Source organism: Paralichthys olivaceus, chromosome 9 (genome assembly GCF_024713975.1).
Source record: "Paralichthys olivaceus isolate ysfri-2021 chromosome 9, ASM2471397v2, whole genome shotgun sequence".
Lineage (NCBI taxonomy): Eukaryota > Metazoa > Chordata > Actinopteri > Pleuronectiformes > Paralichthyidae > Paralichthys > Paralichthys olivaceus.
This window is the reverse complement of record NC_091101.1, coordinates 26,611,932-26,633,933: the sequence shown is the minus strand read 5'-3', so window position 1 is coordinate 26,633,933 and position 22,002 is coordinate 26,611,932. Positions and strand designations below refer to the sequence as shown.

The 22,002-nt window shown below is 44.5% G+C and overlaps 1 long non-coding RNA gene across 1 annotated transcript in view; it reads right to left on the bottom strand.

Annotated features, from left to right (window-relative positions):
* Positions 1–21,854: 21,854 nt before the first annotated feature.
* The window catches only part of LOC138411383 (uncharacterized), a 39,080-nt gene continuing 38,932 nt past the window's right edge, over positions 21,855–22,002 (bottom strand). The window contains exon 4 of the long non-coding RNA XR_011244022.1: positions 21,855–21,993. This is a non-coding gene — a long non-coding RNA (uncharacterized lncRNA). The remainder of the gene's footprint in view (positions 21,994–22,002) is intronic.

The window sequence follows — 22,002 nt, the reverse complement described above, 5'->3', positions numbered from 1 at the left end:
TTCATCTTCTTCTTCTATGGTTTACTGTGTCTCTACAAGGTGTTTTCACTGTGAACCAACAGAACCCTGGTTCAGTTTGATCCAGACCCAGAACTCCTCTTCTGGTCTGAGGAACCGTTCACACCTGGTGTTCAGCTTCAGACTGAACTGACGAGTCTGAAACAAACCAGGAGTAAACGGGTTGAGCCCAGACACTCCACTGAGGAAACTAGAATATTTTACTTCCTGTTCCAAAACATGATTCATAAAAGATTGATCTCATTATCCCTGTAAAGCTCTGGACCAAACAAATACTGCCAAAGTAGTTTTACTGGATATTCATGTACGTGACCGTTATCACTGAGAATCAAGAATCACTTTCTGGGTTTTTTTCAAGATTTCAAAATAAAGGTTTTAAAAGTTAATTTGCAGACAAGTGAAACAATATAAAATAGTTTTATCCAGAAAAATCTTTAGGAAACGATCCAAATAGATTTTCACATTTTTCCTTTAAATAAACAGAGAAGTTTTTATACTGAGACTCTGACGTTAGTTTATGAAAAGAAAAACAAGCAGGAAGCTGAAGAGTCTCCTGCTGTGATAATCACTGCTTCCTCCGCACGTCGCTGCCATAGAAAATAAAAGTGCTCATTCAGACAATATATTCAAAAACATAAACACAGCACAACCCTCCACACATGATTCTACCTGCACACAAACACTCACACGGCTGAGGAGAGTCCGACAGTTCAGATGTTATAGAGCTGTAAATAAGCATCTTTCATTTCTGCAAGAGAGAGAGAGAGAGAGAGAGAGAGAGGATTTATGAAGAGTGAGGACGAGCGGACGGTTATTGATCTGGGATGTGATGCAGCGTCACTGATGGGACAGACTCAGCTTTTTAAAACCTGCTCCACATGAACTCAACTGGAACAAAATGATGAAACGGACAAACAAAGTTTCAGACGTTAAATAAAACTCACCTGTTGTGTTTAAAGTACATTTGAAGTTAAAATACCATGAACCAGCAGAGTGAAAAAACTGAATCCAACGAGTTCATAAATCATCTAAACTTTGAATCCTAATAACTCTGGTGACTGCAGCGCCATCACCAGGTCAAATTCATTTGTGCAGCACTTGACTTCATGACCCAACACCTCTGCTTCATCCCTCCTTTCCTTCTGTATGATCAACAATAAAATACACAAGTTTAAATATCATGAGCGCCATCTTGATTACTTTGAAACCAGAAGTAACCATATTTGGAGGAGTGGGGGGTGGAGCCTGACAGAACAGTGTCACCAGCCTCCACGTCTCAGTTTGAACGTGTGAACGTCAGAATCTGTCTGTTGATGGAGGATCCGGAGGCAGAGACAGTCTCACTGCGGAGCCGCTGCTGCTGTCGTCATGGTTATTTCTGGGTTGGGTCGAGCAGCTCATTGAGTTTCCCCCCCGCCCTCCTGCGGGATCACTAACCTGATGTGATCGGGCTAAGCGAGGCCGCTCGCCGCCATCAATTCATTTCTAAAACACGACCTGCATGGAAATGGGCCTCAGCGATAGGATCAAATACAACCAGCTCTGAAATGAATAAACCACTTGAAGGAGCCGCAGCTTATCACACTCTGCTTATCTGTGGTTTATTCTACAGCAGATTGACATGAGCGATGGCATCAGCTGCTATCTCAGACACACGGATTATTCCAACAGGAAACACACCTCATCGAGGGTCAAGTCTCAGCAGGAAGGACGGAATCGACCTTTAACTGAGGCAGAGCCGGAGGTCTGAGAGCTGAAAGTCAAACGATAACAGACGCAGGTTTTTCAGATTCTCCTCCTCAGCTCTGTTCCCAGCGTCGTGTGGAGTCTGTGTTCTTATTTACACCAGGTTGTTAGATGAGTTCATGTGGAGAAACACACGCTGCAGCTGTCATCACGTATTTCACTCTCATGTTAGTTCTATGTTGAGCAGAAGTCTTGACACAAACAATTAAACCAACGAATCTCTGATAATAAAATGTAAAGTGAAGATGATTTCATGCTGAAACATGGAGACTGTTGTTTAATTAGTTTGAAGAAAAGATCATTTGGTAGCCGACAGGTTTTTCACACAAACAGAAACAACCTCTGTCTTTTTGTTTCACTGAGACGACGAACAGAATAAAGAGACGCAGCTCGGATCTCCTCGCTCCGAGTGACCGACGTGCTGAAACTGCATTCTGCTGATGTCAGGACTTGAGCTGCGATCACTCGATTAACACGCTCCTGAAACATTGATGATGTGTGCCTGGCAGCCGGACACTGGTGTGGTCGATACCGGACGCCGGTCATGAAACAAACATGAGCGCGTCCTGCAGGGGGAGTAAATCCTCCTCTGGCTCTTGGCCGATCTGAAGACGTCCCGTCAGAAACTTCGAGCAGACACAGTGGGGGAGGGGAACTCGTGTCTGAGGCAGCGACGTGTTCGACAACGCAAAGATTCAAAGATAAAGGTCCTACAAGGGACTTTTCATTCTCAGAATCTTTGGAGCTGATACCCGCCCGGGTATTTCAAAGCACTTTGGGGACCTGAAGGGGCCCCAGACAGAGGGGATCTGAAGGGGCCCCAGACAGAGGGGACCTGAAGGGGCCCCAGACAGAGGAGACCTGAAGGGGCCCCAGACAGAGGGGATCTGAAGGGGCCCCAGACAGAGGGGACCTGAAGGGGCCCCAGACAGAGGGGATTTGAAGGGGCCCCAGACAGAGGAGACCTGAAGGGGCCCCAGACAGAGGGGATCTGAAGGGGCCCCAGACAGAGTAGACCTGAAGGGGCCCCAGACAGAGGGGATCTGAAGGGGCCCCAGACAATTGTTGATAAACTATTTGCTGCTTTGCCTGTTTCTGGAAAGTTATTTGATCCCATTTGGAAAAGAGTCTTTCAGGTTAAAGTCTGAATTAAAACTCTGCTCTGTTTGAGAACATCTGTTTGAGTGGAGTCACTCTTGTGCTCAAACAGCATCAGATCCATTTCAGTCGGTCATGAAGTCGCCCGGCGCTGCAGCATCGAACCCGCACAGAACAGAGTTGAAATTAATCATAGGTCCGGCGGGCGGCTACGACTCGGCCGCTCCATGCATATTTCATTCATCTCCTCACCGAGACTCGATCAATCCTTCATGAATAAAAAAACAGTCCCATTTAAACCAGGGCCTCATTTGCATCTGTCCGACTCCCCCTTCATTTGCCTTCTGCGACCCGCCATCATCATCGCCATTCGCCACCGCAGCATCACACGAGACAACCATAACAACCTCCGACGGTTCAGAAAGACGCTCAACAGAATCACCAGGTGATCAATAAAGTTTCAAATGACACTGGAAACTCATGGAAGCAGTTATTTAATAAATCAGATCTAATTCATTATGAACCTTCAATAATTAATAAATTAATCTTGTTCTCATTAAAATCTTAAACATTTCGGAATTTAAATCAAAACGTCTGCGCTTCGGCCCCTGGATTTCACACACACACACACACACACACACACACACACTCACGTCAGAGTCATGTGATCATGTCGATGGTTCTGATGCAGCAGCCAAACATTCAGCAACGCTCCTGAGAAGATTTCATTATTATTATAATTATGATTTAATAAATAACATGTTTATATCACTATCATCCTGAAACTCAAGATATAATCTGACACATCTAGAGAGCAAATTATCAGTCGGACACTATTTTTATATCACGTTTTAATATATTTTACTGTGATAATTTATGTTGGGTGAAAACATTGATATGAATGACACATGATGTTTACAGTCCTACACAAAAGAATCCAATTAACTCAATTAAACCTCGTTAACCATGTAATTAAATCAGCAGGTTAAAGTTGAAATGACATTTTTACGTTAAATAAAGATAAAGATTATCTGTGAGTTAATGTCTGAATGCAGCTCAAGAAACAGAATCAAATTTAAAAAAGTCTCTTTCCTCTCGTCTGCATCACTCTGACTTCCTCGTCCCTAACACCTTTAATCCTTCCCTCCATCACTCTTCCTCCTCCTGGTGAATTTGTATTGCCGTCATGAATCTCTGACATTGACGCGGCGCCTTTAGTTTGCGCTGCCGCTGCCTGAATCACTTTGGTGAATTTGGTTTTGATGACTTTAATATCGGCTCTGACCTGCATCCTGTTGGAAACCTGCAGGTAGACGAGCAGGTTTCCCTCATAAATTATCCGTCGTGCTGCTGGGAAATAATAAACATCAGAGCGACGGCGGGGGAGGATTACTAATGGGCTGCAGCCAAAGATTTGCAGCTCGGCCGATCTGTCAAGAAAATAATAATAATAATAACAGTGCCTCAGTCAGACAGGAAAACACATCTGCGAGTGTGTGTGTGTTCCTGACGTGACTGACACCCAATAAATAACCCATTTCAATTTTTGAAGCAGTCATGATGATAAACTCCACAACAGGCTTTCACGCTCACCTGTGTTGATGCATTACGTCCCTCTCACATGACAAAGTGGCTGTTTAATCACAAATCTGTCGCCACGCTACAGCAGCCATGCTCCTGACGGCAGCGGCGGGCGGGCGGGCGGAGGGCCGGGGTTCCCTCCAGCATCCACACTGCAACAGAAATACATCTTGAAAGGCCTCGGCCGTGGTGACGAGACGATCGATCACAGATACGACTGGAAATCTGCACTTTGTTTGTTTCCACTGATCCGGTGAAGATGTTGGTATCGATGATGATTTGGGAACAAAACATCTCAGCTCAAACATTTTCAGGGTTTTAAATCTGTAATGAGTCAAAATTCAAAAACACTGGAACCTACAGGAAAAACAAAGCTTATTGATCGCTGTAAATTATTGTTATAATTAACTTAACTCAAGTTAAATTGAATTGTTATAATAGTTCAATGATGTTACAACAAAGTTAAATGAAGTTCAGTATAATAAAGTTGAATAAGGAATTGTTATGATTAAGGTTAAATCAAATTCTAGAATTATCAAGTTAAATAAATGATGTTATTATAAAAAGCATATTAAAAAGTGTAATAATGAAGTGATACAGACCCGTGTCCCGTGGCGTCCCGTTCCTCTCGCTACATTTAAATCAGCTCATTTTTGTAGTTAGAAAAACTGGGCGGAGTAAAGACGGAGCGATCAATGGAAGGAGAAAGCAGAACTGAGGTTTGTGCTGCAATTAGAGGAAGACAGGTGACGGCGGTCCGACTCCCACCACTGTCTGATGCGGTTCAAACATCAGGAGGAGCGGCGTCCTCTGGCAGCTCGCTGACCCGTCTGACGGTGGTCTAATTGGACTTCTTTAATTAGCCGGCTGAGGTGTCTCCGTCCCTCTTGTCCTCAGCCGACAGAGAAGACGAAGATTTGGCGGGCCGAGTGGTTCCTGAGGCTCAGCGCAGGGACCTCCTGATTGGGCCCTTAGCTTTTCTCGCCGACCTTGCAGAGCGTTGGCCGTTTAAGTTTGACTTGAACTGGCGACGAGGGATTTTGGGAGGAGTGAGTCTCGTTTCTAGGTAACAGAGCAGCTGTGAGCCGTGATGCTGTCAGACGTTCCAACAGCTTGTTTGTTTTCTTGAACGCTGCTTCTCTTCCTCAGAGGGGGTTTCTGCTGAATGAGACGAGCGCTCGCTAATTTAAGACTAAGTTGATTTAACTGCAAATTAAAAGAGTTTATTCCAGCGTTGTTCTTAAGGCCGCTCTGCATTAGCAGCAGTGTTTAGTTTTCTCCTCGTGAGAAGCAATCATTTCTCTCTAACTGGATCTCTGTAACCACATTTGCTCTGATTAGCGTCATAAAACGCCGGCTCGTTGCAGCACATCACCTTTTTCCATGAAAACTGAACTGATGCCGGAAAAGTTGGAGTCAAACTTTTTGGTGTTTCTCGGCCGCGGATCATTTCCTGCTGCTGAACGTTCAAACAGCTGTGGGGTGTGGCGCTGTGACGCAATCTCAAAGGTAATGGAGTAATTTATTTTCTCAACGAGATCAGTTCACTGCTCTGGTTCCTGTTTGCTTCTACGCCTCCGACACGTAAAATACAGGAAGTAAGGAAACAAAAAAACCTACACATCACAGAACATTCAAACATCCAGAAAAGTTGGTTGGAAGTTGGAAACAGTTTTTTTTAAAACCAGAAGTAACCATATTTGGAGGAATGGGGGGTGGAGCCTGACTGAGAGCTCAAGGACACACCCACCTACACCTGCACCCATTGGATGGTACTCGCTGTCAATCACACTGTGGTCTCCACCCCCCAACACATCCGGTTCTCTCTGGTCTGTTTGACTCTAAATGATCTTCATTGATAAATGAACATCAGCTGTTTGAAGAAGACTTGAGACTAGAGACAAAAACTCCTGAGGACAAAGTTCACTGACGTTAGAAATCAAGTAAAGTTCAATAAAGTTTGATCGTCTACATGAAAAAAGCAACAAATAGTTGAATTTGTTTTGAAAAGATCTGATGAAACACAATTTATACACAAAATGTATAAAACATCACTCATGATAAATTAAAAATAAAGTCCATAAAAGTAAACTTGTGTTTAATATACTCCACGTTGTGTATACGTCGTGGTGACGCTGATTGTGTTGCCATGGAAACACGGAGGTAAATATCTCTCATGTGAGTGTTTGACGCTGCTGACTGAAGGTTTGTGAAATGAAGAATCCTGATGGAGGAGAACAGGATGAAGCGTCTTCTATCACCACGGAGATCAGCAGCTTCCATAACAGCCTCCTCTCTCTCACTGAGGCCTGCTGGGGGATGATGGGAGTGGGGGGTGATGGAGGATGATGGGGGGGTGCTGTGGGCGCGAAGCGGCCCTGGCAGGCCTTAATGCAGCTGTCAGGCGTCCTGGTCCAGCGATGCGCTTTCCCCCGCTCCGTCACCGTCACCACCGAGATTATACGGCTTTTAAATGAGCCGCGGCGGCAGGGAACGGCTCCCGGGGAACGCCTGTCGCTGCGGCAACATGAGCCATGATTTGCCGTGCCATTAATCTCGCCGGGGAGATCTTGGCCGATTTGTCCTCGCCAACAAATGAAGCTGTAAAACTTCTCCTCCTGCTGCACGCGTCTCCTGGATGAGTCCATGTGACAGAACCGGGGCGCAGACACCTGAACGCTGCTCGCACCCTGTCGGGCGCATCCAGACTGTGAGAAACTGATTTCCTCCTGAAGGACGGATGGAAGTGAAAACAGACGTCAGGTTGTTCATCTCTGACAGTGAAACATTCACTCAGGACGTCAGTCACATTATCTACAGATGGAAAATGTCTGAATAATCACTTCTGGGTGATTTTTGGTTCCAGTTCACACAGAAACGTGTTTTTATCAATCCTCAGTCGTCCTGAGCTGTTCAGACGTGAACTCTGGAAAAAATCCTGAAACTCGTGTCAGTGTTTGTGAAGCAGCAGATTGTCCGACTCGTTCACAACAACAGGAACATGTGGGCGACGTTCAGGAGACTTATCATCGTGATGTTTCCTCATCTGTATATTTACAGTTTCACGCTCCACAGGATTCTGCATCTTCTCGTCACGTTCACCGAGAGCCTCCTGTTCCTCAGGCCCTGAGAGGCCCCTGAGAGGCCCCTGAGAGGCCCCTGAGAGGCCCCTGAGAGGCCCCTGAGAGGCCCACAGGAGGAGGATCTCAAGTGTTCCTGCTTCGTTTTGTTTCTGTCTCCTCTCATGGCGGCCATTAGGCAGCGGGCCAGCGGCGGCAGCGATCGTAGACATTGAGGACGAGCATCAGCAGCAGCTGCCGAGGACGAGATGCAGGGAGAGAGAAGGTTTTAATGGATCGGAGGAGGGGAACTGGGTCGGTTATGTGACCTAACTGGTCTCCCAGGCCCCCCCGAAACCTCCCCCCCTCCATCCAGCAAAGCATACTGGGAAAGATGGTGAGTAGTTTATTTAAGTAAGGCCTCGGGGCCCCTGTGGGGGGAGGGGGTTTGTTGTTGGGAAGCCGTGTCCTACATCAGCTGTTGTTTCGTTTCGTAAAGGATCTGAAGCTTTGAATTCCCTGGCTGCCCCGTTACACATGAGCTTTCTAAATTTAAAAGCTCGATGAGGAAAAAATAAAATAAAGTAAAATTAGAGGCTCGGGACAGAAATCTCCCTCCAACACTGCAGAGCACAGGTTTCCACATGTGGGTTAAAATCCTCCATCATGATTTTGTTTTCTCTCTCTGTTCATTGGTTCCTGAATTCATCCTCAAAGCAGCAGCAGGGTTCTGCTGAGTCTCCATCTGTTTCAATCTCATCTGACTTTGAATCCTTTTAAAGCTTCGATATCTACAAACGTGAAATAATGAAACCAGGAGTTCACACTCACATCATGTGAATTTAACTTGAAGACCACGTCTGTCATTCGGACCAGTAACATTAGCAGCTTGTACATTTGTCATAAATTCATAGATTCAAATTTAAATATTTGACAAACCTTCATAGTTTTCTGTTTTGAGAAAAGAACAAAATATTAAATAATGGCAGTAAAACTACAAGAGTCCTCACTCACAGTGTTATCAACCATAAAGTTGTTATCGTCCACACAGATTCATAGTTTCAGCTGCAGCTGTGCTCGTATCCACAAGAACAACGAGAATCTGCTGCGTGAGTGACGCTCGTACAATTCTATCAATTCTGTTTCTCTTCTAACACATCGACGAGACACTGAAGGTCTGAAACTGTGATGGTTGATCCTGAAGTACACAACAGGTTCATCTTTCTACTAACGACATTAAACACAGGATAAAGACTCACGGCTCACTGATCCTGTCGTTGGCTCAGAATTGTTCCAGAAGCATGAACAGAAGAATCTGAACCTTCGACCACAGGAAACAAGTGTGAGCAGAAGGTTTGATCCAGAGAGTGACGAGGACAAACAGCTGCTGCAAATCAGGTTTTTAAAAAGGTTTGTCTCACAGTCAGACAGACACAGACAGACACAGACAGACACAGTCCACGGTCAGACAGTAAGACAGAGAGCATTAAATCTTAAACTGTTAAAGACTCCACAGAAACTCTGTGTCCTCGCTGAGGCCTGAGAGACGTCAGGTTTACATCACATCATCACATCAGACGCAGCTGAGGACAAACACCGACTTCTGCTCCTGGGAAATGAGTCCGGCCTCCAGAGAAAACTGAACGTCTCCACCATAGACTGTATATAAAGAGGTCTCCACAAACGTTTTGTGGTGAAACCATCACCACGCTCAGCCTGGAGCAGTCGAGCAGCTTCATCTGCGAGATGGAGTTAATTAAGGTGAAAGTCGTGGAGGAAAGACGGCAAAGCCGCGGCTCTCGGCTGCTTATCTGAGAGGTGTGAACAGGTACTTACTCCAGCTGCGAGAGACGCCAGCAGAAGCACTACCTCGCTAACGCCGGATTAGCGGCGGGGCTCTGTCACTTCGGTTTCACCAGTGGAGTCGGAGTGAAGGTGCTCCAGCTCTGATCAGACTGAGGTCCTGTGGTTCTCTTAACGCTGCTGCTGATGTGGATTCACATTGAATGATGCTTTTCAAGACAAAGTCATTTATAAAGTGTGAAATCAAAATGTTTCCCCAGAGTTCATCTGATCAACGTCCTTCATCAGCTGCAGCTCCAAGGAAATTAGATTTTTTTGCCAAATTACAAAAATTGTATTCTAATAAATCTGAATCTGTAATTCATGAAGGAAACATGGCTTCTTTCTATCTGTTTATAACATTTTAACTCTTCTTTACAAATAAATATGGAATTCGAATCAGTGCTTTTGTTTGTTTTGTATTTTAAAAATCTTTTATTTTACAGATTAAACACTGTAGAAAAGATATGTGTGTATTTATATTCAGATTTAATGTAAGAAAAATATGTAAATTTTCTCAATTCAACTTCTATATATATTTGGTTGTTATTGTTTACAGCAAAGTTTATGTTTAAACTGTAAAATATCAAACCTCAGCTTCATTTCTTCGTCTTAATTAATTTTATGTTTTAATAAACATAAATAATTAGGACATTTTACAAACTATTGTTTTTCTGACAGGTTCAGATTTTTATTTTTAAATGCTCCACGATGAGTAAGACTCTGAGAATAATATGTATTCATGGGTTTAATTTAATGTCTTTTAAGTTGTTTAAAGTTTTGTGAGAATCACTGATCAAACTTTTATCCAGACTTATAAACCTCACATGGAATAAAAACATTTGTAATCTGTGAAGGAACCTAAGCTCCGACTCTTTTGGTTTTATGACTGAAACAGACTGAAACTGTGCAGAGGATTTAATCCACTCTGATTTACGACACACACACTTGTGTCTGTCTTTCAAAGATCGTATTTGTATGGAAGCTGAGCGAAGGTCGAGTTGGACAAACTTTGAGCGGTGACATCAGCGGCCTTGATGACGCGTCTCCAGCTGCCGTCGACTCAACCCTTCGTGTTCGACCATGAGCTGAACGAGTCCTCACAGGCAAAACAAGAATGTTTTCCTCAGAGACATCATCCAGTGGAAACCTTCGCTGCGCCACTCTAAACCCCGATAAGAGCGACCCCTGCCTTTAGGAAACGAGGCGCCGAACGCCGCGGCTGCTGTTAATTCTCACTTTATCTGCCACAAGTGGTAGTTTGCATATTTGTGCGGCGGCGTAGCTTCTCTGTGTGTTTCTCTTTGTGAGTCCTCGGCCTGTAAGTCGCTGCTGAGGTCTTTGTGGAGGATTGTGTTAAATTATACAGCAGCTGATAAAACCAGTGCAGCTTTAAGAAGTGAAAGAAGAAGATGGACCGGAGAGCAGAGGAGGGGGGGGTGGGGGGCGAGGTTGACTTTGAAGAGCAGCTGGAAGATTCGGATAATCCACTCGACAGATTTGACGGCACAAAGAGAGGAAGACGAATCCGGGCCGACTTTAAACCTTTCCCCTCTTCTTCCTGCTCCCTTCTTCTTCCTGGTGTTTCTCTCTTTGTTGTCTTCGCTCGGAACGACTCTGTCACCCTCGCGTCGCTCTGTGAGGAGAGGAATTACTGAGGATTTCCACACACTCCAGAAACAGCATTTAACAAGTCATTCACTCCGTTATTGGACATAAAACCAGTGAAGAGAATCAGTCAGACGGACGAGGTCAAGTTGAAATCAGCTGGTAACTATTCATGTGGAGGATTTTACATCAACGTTAACATAAATAAATACTCTCAGGTTATTGATCAATTCTTCATTAAAATATCTAAAAACCTTTAGACCTATGTTTGACTTCTTCCCTGTTCAAACGTTCAAACCAGAGAAATCCAGTTTTATTCAAGATGTCCGCACGTTTCATTTTGTCGTCTTTAACGTGGCTTCGTCTGTTTCTGCTGCAACGTCAACGAACGACAAAGAAAAACACTCAACGCTACTTCTACTGCTACTTCTACTACTGCTACTTCTACTGCTACTTCTACTGCTACATCTACTGCTACATCTTCTACTGCTACTTCTACTGCTACTTCTACTGCTACTTCTACTGCTACTTCTACTGCTACTTCTACTGCTACTTCTTCTACTGCTACTTCTACTGCTACTTCTACTGCTACTTCTACTGCTACTTCTTCTACTGCTACTTCTACTGCTACTTCTACTGCTACTTCTTCTACTGCTACTTCTTCTACTGCTACTTCTACTGCTACTTCTTCTACTGCTACTTCTACTGCTACTTCTACTGCTACTTCTTCTACTGCTACTTCTACTACTGCTACTTCTACTGCAACTTCTACTGCTACTTCTACTGCTACTTCTACTGCTACTTCCTAACTCGTGCTGTTTATTACTCGAATGGTAACTTTAGACGTGAAGAACAACCTGAACTAATAATCGAAGAGTTTTTTCGGTTTGTTTCTTCATTTGATCTTTTCTTCCCCATCGTCAGGTTTTTGTTGCTCCTGGTTAATAATCGTGATGATTGTCCTCCTCCTCCTCATGAAGGTTTTATTCTGGCCGGACTCTGGACTTGGTGCTCGGCTCTTTGCTGCAGCGCTCGTCTTCATCTTCCTCTGGATATAAATTACATCCATTGAATAATAAAAATATCCATGTTTCTTAGCAGACAGACTTTCTTTCCTCCAACACAATTAATATGACGACTTTGAAATAGTAACTCGAGTCTGACTTTCTTCCTTTTTAATTTTTTTTTTTAGGTCCATGTCTGATGTCACCGGTCCATTTCCATGAAGTTTTGCTTCTATCCGTTTGCAGCAGAAGAATTAGCTGCGAGAGTCTGAAATATGAGTCTGTAATCACTGCGAGGGAGGAACGAGGCCGCAGAGTTCACAGCTTCTTAATTAGTTTGCAGTATATGTGTAATTATTCCTGCATTTTTAAATTCACTTAAGGCGCCATTTCCCTTTTTCCTCTCTTCATTTTTAAGGATCTGGTTCAAGGATGTCCTGCAGTTAGAAATCAATCCCACATTAGGCCTCGAAAGCTCCGTGTAATTACACACTGTGGTTTTTCTTCTCTCACTGAGGATGAACGGACGAGTAGATTTAAAACCGGCCATTTTTAGATTTTCACACTTTCTTTCTCCTCATCAGTTACAGAAAGTTAGTGGACAGGCTGCAGAGTTTCAGAGGATTTACACGAGTTCCATGTTTTTAAATATAAAATATATAAATTCACATAAACTAGAAAACACAGACGATTTAAAATATCAGCTCGTCAAGTTCATTTTTGTTGTTTTGAAGAATAATCCTTGTTAAATCTTTAAGAACTGTAATAATACAAAATTACAGATGATTCTTAATATTTAAATTATTTTGTTGTTCTTGTTTAAGTTTGTTACAGTTGAGACATTTGCACAGAACTCAACAGAATGTTTAATATGGGGAATAAACAATGATTCTGAGAATAAACTCAAATTATAATCGAGATTACAGTCGGAGAATGTTTTTTTTATATTCATGTATATTTTCTGCTCCTTCTTCTCTCATCTACGCTCCTTCCTCCTCCTCCTCCTCCTCCTCCTCCTCTGAATGAATGTGATGTAATTCTCTCCTCAGTGTTTTTCTGGATCTCTGCTCATTAATAACCTGCTCAGCTCGACCAGCGGCTGTTTGGACCCTGCAGCTTCTCATAGAAACACAAAAACACAAACAACAGCATCTATTATCAAGTGAAACTGTGTGTGTGTGTGTGTGTGTGTGTGATTGTGTGTGTGATTGTGTGTGTGTGTGTGTGTGTGATAACATGTTAGGACGCTGAACTACTGGATTCTTAAAGGCATCATCAACACGCTGCCACTCATGGTTCAGTTCCTAGATTGAAAACATGGATGAGACTCGAACACAGAGCGGGAGGGAGGCGCCTTTTGTGCTGCGTTCACAGAAATCTGGATTTCTTTACGTCATCTTGCTTTGAGCTCTGATCTTTGAAACATGTCCCACTGCTTCCTGTACATGAAACTGTGGACGTCTGCTCAGCGTTTCCAGGAAAATCTATTTGTTTCTGTATTTGAAAAATCAAACTGACACTTTGTTCAGTTTGAAAAGAAAAAGAGTCGTCGGCCTTCAACTGCAAAGTCTTCAACGCATCTCCGACAGTTCTGCTGGTTCTAAAAGTTCGATTTCTCTCATCACGATAACTGACAGAGTTTTACCTTCCTCTGAACAGAGGAGGAGCTGAGGATGAGGAGCTGAGGATGAAGAGCTGAGGATGAAGAGCGGAGGATGAGGAGCTGAGGATGAAGAGCGGAGGATGAGGAGCTGAGGATGAGGAGCTGAGGATGAAGAGCTGAGGATGAGGAGCTGAGGATGAAGAGCTGAGGATGAGGAGCTGAGGATGAAGAGCTGAGGATGAGGAGCTGAGGATGAGGATCTGAGGATGAGGAGCTGAGGATGAAGAGCTGAGGATGAGGAGCTGAAGATGAAGAGCTGAGGATGAAGAGCTGAGGATGAGGAGATGAGGATGAAGAGCTGAGGATGAAGAGCTGAGGATGAGGAGCTGAGGATGAGGAGATGAGGATGAAGGGCTGAGGATGAAGAGCTGAGGATGAGGAGCTGAGGATGAAGAGCTGAGGATGAAGAGCTGAGGATGAGGAGCTGAGGATGAGGAGCTGAGGATGAAGAGCTGAGGATGAGGAGCTGAGGATGAAGAGCTGAGGATGAAGAGCTGAGGATGAAGAGCTGAGGATGAAGAGCTGAGGATGAAGAGCTGAGGATGAAGAGCTGAGGATGAGGAGCTGAATACAAACATAAATGAACTAATCTCAGGGTTCAAACCTTTAACATGAATCATGAACTGATGAATCGATAAATGGAACAGTGGGACCTGGATGGTGTCCTCCACCTCGTCCTCGTCCTCCATCTCGTCCTCCACCTCGTCCTCCACCTCGTCCTCCATCTCATCCTCCACCTCGTCCTCGTCCTCCACCTCGTCCTCCACCTCTGCTCAGTCTTTCTTTACAGGATTCAGTGTTTTTTGATCTGGGTTTGTTGCTGAGGAGTTTTACCTTCAGTCGCTCAAAGTTCCAGGTTTTCACTTCAGAGCCGAACAGCTGAAGGTGAAATGTTACGTCCATTTGAAAAGACTCCACAAGGACACGAGACATTTCATACTTACATTTTTCATTTTTTTTTCAGTTTGATGAGTCTAAATGTTCAACTCGTCCCCTGAGGAGACTGAGGACAATGACAACAAGCAGATGGTGGAGAAGAGACAGACGATTAAACCTTAAAGACAAGTGTGTGTTTATTTACACAGAGAATAATGTGTCATACAGTTTGTGCAAAGGACACAGAGTTGTGCTGTTTTCTTTTTTGTTCAGACTCTGGATCAAGATTCTCTCCATCATCAGCAGATTTTTCTTTTGGATTAATTTTGTACTTTTTAAAAGATAATTTGTCGTTTACACAAACTGTTCTTCACAAATCTGCTGCTGTCTCTCATTCACTTTATTTCCCTGGTGCTTTTCTGCCAGGACAATAAAAAGAAGAGTAAAATCGTCAATTAGAAATGAGATCGCATTGAGGTGTGAATCCAATTTTATTTTGATTAACCAAGCAGCTCGTGACCAAACCAGTGAAACTGTGACTCCTTCACTTTGGGGCAGACGTGTTTTTCCCAGCAGAGAATCGCGGCCTCGGAGGAGCTCATCTCATCTCGCCGCCTCTCGGCTGCAAACCGCAAAGTCTTCAGCTGTGATGCAGCCGTAGCGGTGAAAAGGAATCTGACCGGTCGATTCACATTCTGGTTCTCACCGGCGGTCGTGAGGTAATGACCGAAGTTTTCAGACGACTCAACTGTCGCGGTGCAGTGGAGGCAACGACTCGTTGTCTTGAGACTGGTCCGCTCTTGAGTTGATATTTATTTTGCGGAGGAGGCGACGTGGCAGTGAGTCGTCTCTCTGCAGAGTTCTTTCAAGCAACTGCAGATTTGAGAGTTCGAGTTCCAAAATGACCGTGAGCCGTGAATTAGAGACGAGTTCGAACATCAGGAGCTGGGAGTAGAACCTGGACACCTTCCTGGACACAACCAACTGGGACATGACCCCATGATAGACCCATGAGGGACTAGATATCACATCACCAGGGATCGTCTCCGGATCAACCAGGAGTGTTGCTGATGTGTGACGGTTGGAGAAGAGACACACAGACTCAGGGTGTGGTTCATAAAGCAGCTGCTCTGAAATCAGTTTTTAACTCCGACCTCACATGGTTCACAGACGCCAGTGTTGGTATTTGTCTCTGGATTTGTATCTGAAATGTAAATTCCTCCCCGGCTGCGTGTCTCTCAGTATGCAGCATATGGAGCCTCAGACTGACAGAAGGTGAGTCTGATATTCTGCAGCAGATGAGAAAGTCGACGCTTCGCTGCGAGATATGTGTTTTATCCAATCCTGCCATCACCTCCAACAACAAATAATACCTGAGCCTCGGCCACAGCAGCAGCAGCAGCCTCCAAATCTCATTAAGTTAGAGATGGGAGAGGCAGCAATTGTTTTTTATGTTACAACACACACACACAGACACACACACACACACACACACACACACACACACACACACACACACACACACACTTTTCCTCGTTTTTCTCTTCTGTGCAACGTCTGGGCATGAAAATAAAGCCTCCTCCTCCTCCTCTTCCTCCTTCTCCTCCTCCTCCTCTTCCTCCTCCTCCTCTTTTTCCTCCTCCTCTTCCTCCTCCTCCTCCTCCTCCTCCTCTTCCTCCTCCTCCTCCTCCTCCTCCTCCTCCTCCTCCTCCTCTTCCTGTGCCGCCTCTGGCTCTGCAACAGGACGTTCTCATCAAATCATTACTTTTATTAACGGTCAGATGGCTTTTTAATAGAAACGCTTTATTATGTCATTTCTCATTTTCACCCTCACGGTGAAATTTCCTCCCAATGTTTGTTGATGTTCCTTTTCTCTTTCCATATTTTCAGGGGTTTACGGCTGCAGGGTGTCGACGCCACCGAGAGACATTTTACATGTGGAGGTGTGGGGGTGTGGGGGGTGTGGGGGGTGTAACTGGTTATTGGTTTCTGTTTGTTTTTGATAATTTGCTTCGAGGGAACATCCAGTGCTCGGCTCTCTGTGCTCACACTGAATCAGACAAGTTTCACACTTTATTATTATTTTTCCCTCTCGTGTGATCAGCCCCGATATTCCCCCCCCAGGACTTCATTTCCAAATTTTCGGAGTAAACGTGTAACGTGTGAGCGTGTTTCCACAGCTCCGGTCTGTACATGGAAAATAAAACTCATGAAGCGGCTGCAGGTAACCTGAGTTGATTTGATTTTTTGCGGCGGGGCTCCGTCCTTCACGAAGACAAGACGACTTCTTAAATCCATTAAATCTGAACAGAGCGAGTCGCAGGCTTTGTCGAAACCATAATGTGAAGTAACATTTCATCTAAAAAGAACATGGTCCACAGATGAGGGAGTCAAGTTCACGTCAGTGCACTTACTCAGAAAACTGTTTTTCTCCGAGAACAGAAAGTGAAGAGGCTCAACAGGAAACAGACGTGTTTCCACGAGGGAGGGACTGAGCTTTGATTGACACCTCCCCTCCCTTTGGGGATTTTCTGAGAAGAATAAAAAACTTATTTTAAGATTTTTGTTGTCGTCCATCTTTGTTTTTGCTGATGCTCAACTTCTGGCTCAACTACAGCAATGAAGACTACTACTCCCATGATGCCTCAGCGCTTCACCATGTCATTTCTTCACCTTCTTCCTCTTCAGTGTGTCCAACATGGCCGACCGGCCCGTCTCGTCCAGCGGACACACGACATCTGACTGAGAAGGTAACAAACGTGACAGATTGTATTTCCCGCTCTCTCTCTCTGGGGTCGGGTTCATAAACAGTCAACAGTTTGTCCCGGTCAGAAGCAGCGACGCTCTAATTGGAGCGGGGCTGATTATCTCGGGCTGGAGAGCCACGAGCAGGACGGAGACGGAGCGACTGTTAGCTGAACTGGCAGGTGGTAAAACAGCAATTAAAAAACTAAACTGTGTTTCCTCTCAGAGAGCGTGTCTTATTTGTAACAAGTGAAGTGATAAAAGAGGAAAATAATTGGATTTTTTTCCCTCTGCCCTTCTCGCCCTCCAAGTCTTAAATGTTTGGGGAAAAGGATCTTTGAACAAAGTTTATTTCATTCTAACCTTTGATTAACGGTTTCCCCACTCGAGGCCGTGCTGCAAGAGAAGCAAATTATTCTTAAGATCAAGCTCTTAGCCGTCTCATTATCTATTTGCCATCTCTGCTCAGTTTTTTTCTTCTCTCTTGCAGACACTAAATGATATGTCTGTCCTCTGAAGATTGCAGATTGGACGACTCCAGCTCTGCGCCCACCTGCTCCACAAAAAAACTCAAGAAACGTACTCGTCTAAGTGCCACCAAAATTCTTCCCTAATAAACAATCATCGAAATCAAAGAGACGAGAATCTTTCATCATCGAGCAGAAAAAGAGACAGACGCCGAGGAAAATATTCTATAATATAAATATATAAATTACAACTTTCGCAGTCAGATATGAAACTGAGGTTTATCAACACGAACAAGAGAAAAGATGAAGTCAAACAATAAAATATGAGATTGATTCACAACCTTAGATCCTTCACTCTTAACTTCTCTGATACGAACCATCCACTTAAAGGTTCGGTGTGTAGGACTTAGTGACATCTAGTGGTGAAGTGTCATGCTACCCTACAAAAAACCTTGTCTCCACCGTTTACGTGACCAAAGTGGATTCAGACACACGCCGTGCGTTTCAGGTGGAATGGTTATAACAGCGCTCAGCGTCTGCAGTTGGAGTATTTTACATTATTGCAAATGTCAGTATGAATTAGAATTCGTTTCCGCGCTGCTGGAACAGAGCAGCTGTTTCCCTTCAGCTCTTTATGAGAGTCCATCTTACCCGCCGACTGCTGCACGTCTCTGACATCATCGCTCCGCCACAGCCACGCGTCACCGAGAGATCGTCTCAGATTCTCTCATCAGAAATATTCTGCGTCTGAGCTTCAGCTCTCCAAGCACATATCCATCTCCCCGTTTCCTCCGGCGGCTTCAGTCTACTGCTGCGGATACAAACTCAGTCTGCTCTTTAATATTTCATCTGCAGTGATATGATGTGCGAGGCCCGGTCGTCTCACCTGCCAGCTGCATGAAGAAAATCTGGAATAGAGACACTTGGAGTTTTATTATTCTTATTTGAGCGTTCTCACTCTGCCAGTTTCATCTCTGAATTATTAACACGGCCTCCACCTGCAGCAAGGTCTGAGACAATAAATCTTCATCTCACATTCAGAAGCTCATTAATTAATCACAATGGTGGGCTCAGAATTATGGATTTTAATATGCTGAATAATTCATGTCGCAGCTTTATTTTAACCATCTGCAAACAACTCATCTATATAATGAGCTGCGAACGTGTCAATAAGAGGCTCCACATAAGAAAACATCCAGACTTTGTGGCTCATTGATTTATCATAGAGCAACTTTCACTTTATCAATGGGCTGTTTTTCTTTTGTTTCCAGTAACGAGCCCGGAGCGTTGACCTTCTGCCTCGGCAAACATTAGCTCTGAAAAATGGTTGACAAAGCCGCAGCGTTTAGCTGCCGTGTGACCAGAGCCGCGACCGGAGTAATTATTTTCCTCTTTCCAAGCAGAGCGGCGAGAGCAGAGGCCTCGGAAAGAGAAAGAAAACAACATCACACGGGTCAGAGTCTCTTCATCTCCTCTGCAGCTCCGAGTTCACAGATGCTGAGTTTATCTCGTCAGGATCGGCAGACGAGAGTTCACTGATCTGGAAGACGCAGACGATTCCAGCCATTTTAAAAGCTGAGAGAGAGTCTGACTTTGTTTCTGCTTTGCAGAGACAAAAGTTTATACACTCACATTAAACTGTATAAAACCTTGAGTATGGTCACAGCACAAGTCACTAGATCCAGACACAGAAAATATGAAGTCAGGACAAAAGGTTGTTCTCTGCAGGAAAGATTTTAAAAGAACAACTCAGCAACTCTCCGGCTGTTAAAGGTTCAGAGTCTGTTTAACAGAGTCAATAAAATAAAGAACGAAAAACGAAACGAGAAAATAAAGTGTAAAAGATAATCATCACCCAGATAAAGTATCGTCATTCCATTTTACTCCTTTTTAAACACTAACGATGAATATATTTATATTCTATATTTAAAAAGAGAGAATACATAACTTCAGTCTGTTGATGATCTGAGCTCGACTTACAGACCTGAGGGTTCATTAACGTTAACAAACTCTGATTCAAGTTGAAACTAACTGATCAGTTTCACTTTGGGTTGAAACTGGAGGTGAAAGTTTGAGATGCTCTGATTATAGCGCCCCCTGATGGCAGCAGCAGCTCTGACAGCTGGATTAAGGAAACAGGAAGTGCAGGATGTTTGTCCAGATGAACGTCAGCGTGAGTCTCAGTGTCTCTGAACCTCTGAGTCTGGAGCTTCACAGTGGACAGTCAGCTGCCCTGCCGCTTTGAACTGTAGGTGATTATTCCGACTCCGTGTCCTCGGTGAAAATCGGAACAGTTGGAACCAGAGGCGGCGGCTCCGAGGCTGCAGCCCGCACATAATAACACACGCGGGCGCTCATCTTCGGGCCGACACAAGTCGTGACCCGGCCCGACGTCTGTGACAGCGGTGACAAAACGCAGAGTTTCCCACCTGGCTGTGTAATGAGAAGTCTCATTATCCAGACATTATCCCAGCGCTCTGTCAGCTCCAGCATCTGAAGGGAATCCGAACACAATCTGAACCCCGGTGGCCCCGGCTCCTTAGCCCCGGGCCCCGCCACTTCATACACTTCATGATTAAAATGCCTCCCGGCGTGGCGGCCGACTACAGTGAGCGTGACGGGCCTCGCAGCGAGATTAAAATGCCGTTTGACTCGTAGGAGCCCCGGCTGCCACCTCAGGTGTGTTTTTAAGGTGAGAGGTTGTCTGGGAGGTTTCCAGCTCGCTGTTTATCCTCCTCCGAGGCGAGGAGCTGTCGAGGCGTCGCCTCAGTCGCAGCAGAGCAAGACAGCTCTGAGCTGGAAGGTCTCGGTGAAGTCTTGTGTTGGCAGCAGCTGCACACGACTGAAATCCGATGGTTTTTTCGTTGTTCACCTGAACGTGGAACAGTTCTTCATCCTGTGAAGCAGCTGACGTGTCTGTGGACTGAACTGACTGCTGCTCAACCCTCAGCCAGTAAAACATCCAGTGGAAGTTGTCCTCTGAAATAACTGGAGTTAAACGTTGGACACACTCGTGTCAGATTATTTAACTAATAAACAACATCAAGCTGTGAAATTGATTTTAATCACAAATAATGTCACTAGTTCATTTGCTCACCCATTGATTTTGTGCACTGCATTGTGGGTAAATGAGTCCGTAAATAACAGAATAACATTAAAATGAACAACATACCAGCTCCCTACAGTGAAGCCAAATCATCTGGATCGCCCCCTGGTGTCTGGCTGCAGTATAGGTCATTAACCCTCCTCCTCCATGTTAGCAGACGGGACATGGACCAAACTAAAACTCAGAGTAGACGTTAAATAAACGTTTGTCAAAGATGTTTCAGCTCGTTCTTCTCTCACTGATGTTTGTTCAAGTGTTTCTGATCAGTTTGGATTTAATCACTTATTTGATGATGTAAAAACTGAGATGTCATGATTGACAGCTGAGATGTCATGATTGACAGCTGAGACTGACTCAGGATTGGTCCAGCACATGAATGGGAGTAAACTTCCACACCAGAGTGCCACATGGCTGAGCCCTCATCTGGGATCTTCTATCTTCATATCTGTTAAATTCACTTCTTTATTCTATGTGACAGACACACACAAACCAGACTACGGTCATTTTCCTTCTAACATTTTCAAGTACTAATTATTTCAAAATGTTTCACTGAATCAAAGAATAGTTTGTGATATCAGGGGAACTTATTTTTGTCCTGTTCGAACTTTGGCCCAGTTTAATTCAACATCCGTACAAGACATGGAGGCAGATCCCTGAGTGACATGAAACTGTTTGTAATGTTTCTCTGCAGCTCGTCCTCCGTCACTGAGCTGATTCAGGACCCTGTGGGCTCAATGCTTGCTGGTGACCCCCCCACCACCACCCATCCCTCGTGCCTCATCCTCCCCCCCGCCTGATTATTGAAACTGTCCTCTGGGTGAGAACATAAAGCAATAACACACACAAGCTAATTCAGTTAACTACCAAGCTCATTGGCCCCCATACAAGAGAAAGGGCAAAATCTAATAGTCAGGTGGCAATATCTGAGCAGAATTACAGCATTAGTTTTCATCAGTGTCCCCCCAGCAGCTATGTGACTGAAAAACACGTCTGCTGAAATCTAATTGCACAAAAAAATGGATTAACTCTGGGATTGTTTGCACTTTTTTTTATTTCATTGTGGGTTTTTTTGTGCTACAAAACTTCTGGATCACGTTTTTGAGAAGTCGAGCAGGCGAGCGAGTCCCGGATGAAAGATGATGACGTGAGCGACGGGCTGATGATGATGTGACAGTCGTGTCTGTAATGA